The following is a 6,000-nucleotide window of genomic DNA, read 5'->3' on the forward strand; positions in this document are numbered from 1 at the left end:
GAATGGACACCGACGCTCCAGCTCTGAAAGTATTCAACTCGGAACCCGCTGGTGGTAGCAAAGGAAGAGAGAGGCCCCAGCTGTGATGGAAAGATCAGGTGGAGAAGGACTTGGCTTCACTTGGCGTCCGTTTGCACAGAGGAGAAACGACTCGCGTGCTTTGCTGAACTCGGCCAAAATCGCTTAGGCGGTTACAGTGCCAAAAAAGAAGAAGAAGAGATTTAACACAATTTTAAGAATTTGTTGATGGCACTGATGTTATTGTTTGGTGTCTTCAGTTGGTTGAATGGCCTCATGTTACCAAATGAAAAGCAGGGAATTCGTCCAGTATATGACTGACGGACTGTTTGGGTGAGTTAAATGTGCACAGCTCGGTTTGTCGGCGTTCTTCAGGAGGTGGAAGTGTGTTCTTAAAGTGTGTCCTATTCTAAAAGTCTGATTATGGCGTCTTAACTTAACTTAACAGAACGTAAAACTTAGAGAATCAATATGAACCAGATTTCGACGTGGCTTTAAGTTACGTTAAGTTCCGGTTGTTCAATTATAAGCAACATCCATTTAACAAAATTTTTAAGTGAGAGCCGTAAGTTACGTTAAGCCATAACACTATGCGACAGTCAAAATCGGAATGGGATGAAACCAACGGGAAATGTTATATCGGTCAAAAACAAGTTATACGTGGCTCGGCGTTTCGCTGGGTCACGTCTAGGAATCGAGATTAATCGATTTGAAGTTAGTAACTATCATATAGGGTAAATATTTTTGTAAAAATGAGATACCTTCACTTAATTGTGAATAAAAGCGAAACGCGTCCATCGATTTTCATGATCTATGTCTCGTTTTGCTTAAAGGTTATGTGACTTTGCGTGAAAGTAACACGACTTGCCTTTTTTCCGTTTTGGATTTTTTATGAATTTAAAAAATTAAAAAATTTTATATTTTAGGCAAAAAATATATTTTTTCTTCATACATTTATTTTTACCGGCAAAACTGTTGATTATATAGAAAAACGTTATATGAACAGATTAAAGGAATTGTAGTTTTTAATTTTTTAAATTGGTTTGAGCAAAATCGGACTAGTTTGACGAGTTATGTAAAAAAAAAAGACCACCAAAGGTGACAATTTCCCCTATATGATAGTTACTAACTTCAAATCGATATATCTCGATTCCTAGACGTGACCCACCGAAACGCCGGGACACGTATAACTTCTTTTTTACCGATATAACTTTGCCCGGTAGTTTGAACCCTTCCCGATCACTGACCCCTACCATTTATCTCACAGTGTAATCATTCCATAAGGCGCACGAACTTTCTGAGGTCCTGACAAGAGCAGTCCGGTGGGTAATTAGGTTTCACACCGGTGGGGTTTAACTCTTTATAATGGTGGTGGTAGTTTGTCCACTCTCTAGAAATCGACGAGTTAAGGACTTTCTTCAGTAATGTATTTTTCAGTGATGTGAGGATATAATATGTTAGGTTCTTTTCCTGCTTCTTTAGCGCGTGCATCTGCAATTTCGTTACATCTTATATTATCATGGCCAGGGATCCACATGATTCTGATTTTTTTTCTCTATTGATACAATGTTTCACCTATACGGTTGATCAACACCGTATTATTGTTTGTAATCAATAATGCAGCAATTGCCGACTTACTATCGCTGCATATTATGTACTTCTTTTCTATTTGAGAGGCGAAAAGCACTGCTTCATGTAGCGCAGCCGCTTCAGCTGTAAGTACAGAGCAGTACGGAGGTAAAGCACCGACAGCTATTGTGACACCTTAGTCATTTGTCACTGCAAATGTTGTGTGGGTGTCTGATTTTGACCCATCGGTGCAGATGATTTCCTATTCCGGTTTGTAAGGCGCAACAGCGTCGTTAAACAACTGAAAGTATTGGTCAGCGTTGGTTTTTGCCTTTTGTTATTTGTAGAGAGTGTTTATGAGTGACGATTTTAGCGTCAGCCACCGTGAATGAGTGCTCTCCTTAATTAGTTGTGGTGCTGATATAATGTCGAGCTGATTAACAAATTCCAAGCATCTCATTATCGCTGTATGGTTTGGTGCTTTCAATACATCAAACAAGAGTTTGTTTTTGCATTGAATGATTTTTGGAGTAAGCATCATTTTGTTGTGTGTTGTTCCGTGATGAATGTCTGGTATGCCCGCTTCGGTTAACATGGTTTTAATTGGAGAGGTAAGAAAAGAGCGAATACTTCTCCTATCCGCTGTGCGCTACGGTGCTTGGATCAGCGCAAAGTGTGTTATAGCGCAGTATCCATAAATTGGCAGGCCACAGTCAATTTTAGATCAGAGTTTTACAATATTAATTAGAGTTGTAATGTGGATATGACAATGTATTGACGAGAGGTATTTTATAATATTTAGTCTAGTGAGTAAGCTTATTCTAAGATATTTACAATGGTTTTTATAAGTGAGTTTTTTATCAAAAGTTAGACCAAGTATTCTTAATGAGTTAGTGTGTGGAATTTGTGTATTAACAAGGAATAGGTTAGGGTAGGTACACTTTATTTTCCTGCAGATGTGGAAGGTTGCGCTCTTATTTGCAGAAATTTGGGTCCCTGATGTCTTAGACAAATCTGCAATATCGTTTAATATCCCAGCTTTAATTTGAGTCAAGTCTTTCAAAGCCGAGAAAATTAACACTTCGTCGGCGTAAATCAAATGGTCTACATATGTATTTGAGGATATTAAGTGGCTGAGCTGATTAAATGCTATAATAAAAAGTGTTGCGGATAGAGAAGATCCTTGTGGTATGCCATTGTGTAGGGGGTAAGTAGAGGAGTTGTGGTTGTTTACACTTACAGCGAGTTTTCGGTTTGAGAGAAATGCTTTGACAAATCTGTACATATTATTCCCAATACTCCCTTTCTGTAATTCCTGCAGTACAAAGTGGGCTCCAATTCTGTCAAAAGCTTTCTAAAAGTCCAGACTAAGAACGGATAAGTGATTTTTGTCAGATAATGTTTTTAAGGCGCGGTTTGAAATGCGAACTGATTGGGAGTTATCAGTCCTTTTAGTTTAGCAAACCACACGATCCGCTTGGGGATAATTTTTTCAAGAACTTTTGACATACATAGTATTAGGGACATAGGTCTAAAGTCTCTACAGAGGTGTTGGATTTATTGGGTTTTGGGATAGGGATGACAGTGGCTTTTTCCAGTATTGAGCAAACACGCCTTGGATGTTAGGATATTATTATACAGAGTTGTGAGCCTAGATTGGGAGGTTGGGGGGGGGGGGGGGGGGCGGTAATAGAGGGGATATACTATATTGTCTGAACCGGGTGTTTTTTCCAGTCATATTGGAAAGTGTAGTCAAACTCTTCTGTTGTGATTGGTGATTCAATTAATGTAGCCTCAGGGCACGGAGTGGGATTGTGAAACGTATCAGAAATGAACTGTTTTGAAAGAGTAGCTGTGGGAATTGTTTGACCATGTAAGGGCGAAATTTTCCGCCATGCCTTGATGATTGCAGATAAGTCCTTGTGCAGAGTGAATAAATTAAATTTTATTAGGTTTATATCCTCCTTAGAGCGCTTTTGTATCCATATTTTTTTGGGCTTGGGGTGGATTTAGCTCTCTTCTAAAGTTTGCGTTAGCTTTTTTGTGCTTAACCAAATTTTCTGTTGTTCTTTTTATTTAAACGTGGCTCAAAACGATTGCTTTACGTTTCTTAAAACAGCTAGTATATTCGTCCAATACGGAAGTTTAGTATTAAATTTTCTAAGGTTTGATTGTGGTATACGTATGTGGGCAGCGGACCGCACTATCGTTTTTATTGTACAAGCTTCTACATTTATGTTTTTGGATACGGGTTTTGCATTTGCTCAAGTGGTTGACCTCGGTTTGATGGTGTACGAATTAGGGGTGGAGAGGGTAGTTATAATGGGGAAATGGTCGCTATTGTGGAGATCGTCTAACGTGTGGGGGCAGAGAGCTTAGGGGCTATGGATGCTGAACATAGGGCAATATCTACGTGGGTGAAGGAATGGTGGGTTGAAAATTGGGTTAGTGATCCGTCATTGACGACAACGAGATTTTTTGACATGATAACATCTTCAATTTCTGGCCCCTGTGATTTGAGGAATGAGATCCCCAAAGTGGGCTCCATGCATTGCAATCGCCTACAATTATTGGAGGTGTAGAGTATGTATTTATAATATGCGTAAGTTCCCCTACACTAAATTTTTGATGCGGCGGGATGTAAAAGGTGGCTACAGATAGCTTGAAGCCTATGTCAATTTCAATGGCAATGACGGAAATGTTGGAAGAGATCGGGATTTGTTTGTGGTTTATGGAGTTTTGAACCCAAAGGGCAATGCCTTGTTTAGCTGAGTTATTTTGAGGAAGATTGTGAAAATCCCCAGTATATTTGTGAGGTGTGTATGCTGTTTTGTTTGCTGGGAGGTGTGTTTCCTGTAAAGCAATAATGTGCGGTGTAAATTGGTTAATGAGTAAATTGAGATCAGTTTAATTGTTGAATAGACCTTCTAAATTCCACTGAAGTATTCGCATGTTCTATTCTGTGTGTTGGATGTCTGTAGATAAAGGGGTAACGGGTGGATTGCTGAGGTGTGAAATCAGATTTGAAATGAGTGGGAGTGCTGTGAAGTCAATAGACGTTGTTGTAGCGTGGTCAATAGACATTGACAAAGAGACATTGACTGCATTTACGTTTGGGAGAGACTGTGCGTAATTTGTTGTATTTTTTGTGGTAGTTTCGTTTTCTTTTGATTTGCTGTTCATGTAATTTACTTACGCATTTGATGTGGGAAGAGAGGAAAGAGAATTTTGTGCTTCAGTTTAGATACTTTGTTCGACATTTACGGTCTCTTTATTTGTTGAATTATTAGCTATGCTAACGAAGGAGGTTAATGAAGAATTGAAAGTTGGTTGTATTAGCGCTTTGTGAATATTCACTGCTTCGCGAAACGAGCATTTATTTTCTATTTGTATAGTTACTTTTCCCTTCATTTGGACGAATTTTGGGCCCAATTTACTTGACGATGAGTGGTCAGCAGAGCAGTTAAAGCAATGGGTGCGGGTACACGGTTGGGGGTTATGGGGTGGAAGAGCGCACGTTTCGCAAACAAGGGGCTTTTTGCAGCGATCTTTGTATGACCAAGGAATTGACAGTTCTTAAACCTCATGGTGTTTGGGTAGTACGGTCTTACCTTGGTCGTATTCCACGAAACATCAATTTTTTCCTGAAAGTAGTAGCGGTCAAACGTTGGAAGGACCACTCCACTTGGAGTTGATTGACCATTTATAAATTTGGGGAACTTGTAAATTTCCACAACACCCTGTTCTTTTAAATTTTCTAAGATTTCATTGTTTGCGACGTCATATAAACAGGGAGCGTAAATGGTGCCTTTTGAAGAGTTTAGATTCTTGTGCAGTTCAATTTTCCCATTACAGATTCCAAAAAGCTGTTTTGTTGCTGTAAGTTTCCGTCCTCCGTTCAGTCATTTTAATTATATCCGAGCTAATATTTTTCAGTGCTTTGTGAACAGCGAAGCAAGAAAACTTATTCATAGGCTTGTTTATTTCAGTCGAACTTACCACTATATATTTAGGGCTTTCTTTTGTAATTTCGGTAAGACGGGGAAGAGTTCGTCTTTGGGAATTTGGATATTTTCTTTCTTTCTTTTTGGTTGGGTACTAGAGGATAATAGGCCTGGACAGTTTCGGAAACGCTGGCTCTCACAACATCGAACAGCAACAGCACACCTGTCATTACAATTCCTTTTCCCATCATTCTTTAAGTAATTATTTTATTGCTTTTCGCTACCGCTCAGCAGAATCGACGAGTAGCGGTTGGTTTTCTTTCTCGCTAAGTGAGTCGTTGTTAACTCAGTGCTGATTATTGTCAACAAGTTTGGTTCTTTGTTAAATACACGGATATTTGTCGCCTCGCTACTTTATGTATAATTTGTTTTAATAAATGGATTGAATTGAACCCCCGAATTTAACTTA

This window comes from Rhagoletis pomonella, unplaced genomic scaffold (genome assembly GCF_013731165.1).
Source record: "Rhagoletis pomonella isolate Grant_MI unplaced genomic scaffold, Rhpom_1.0 Rhpom_scaffold_00001, whole genome shotgun sequence".
Classification (NCBI taxonomy): Eukaryota; Metazoa; Arthropoda; class Insecta; order Diptera; family Tephritidae; genus Rhagoletis; species Rhagoletis pomonella.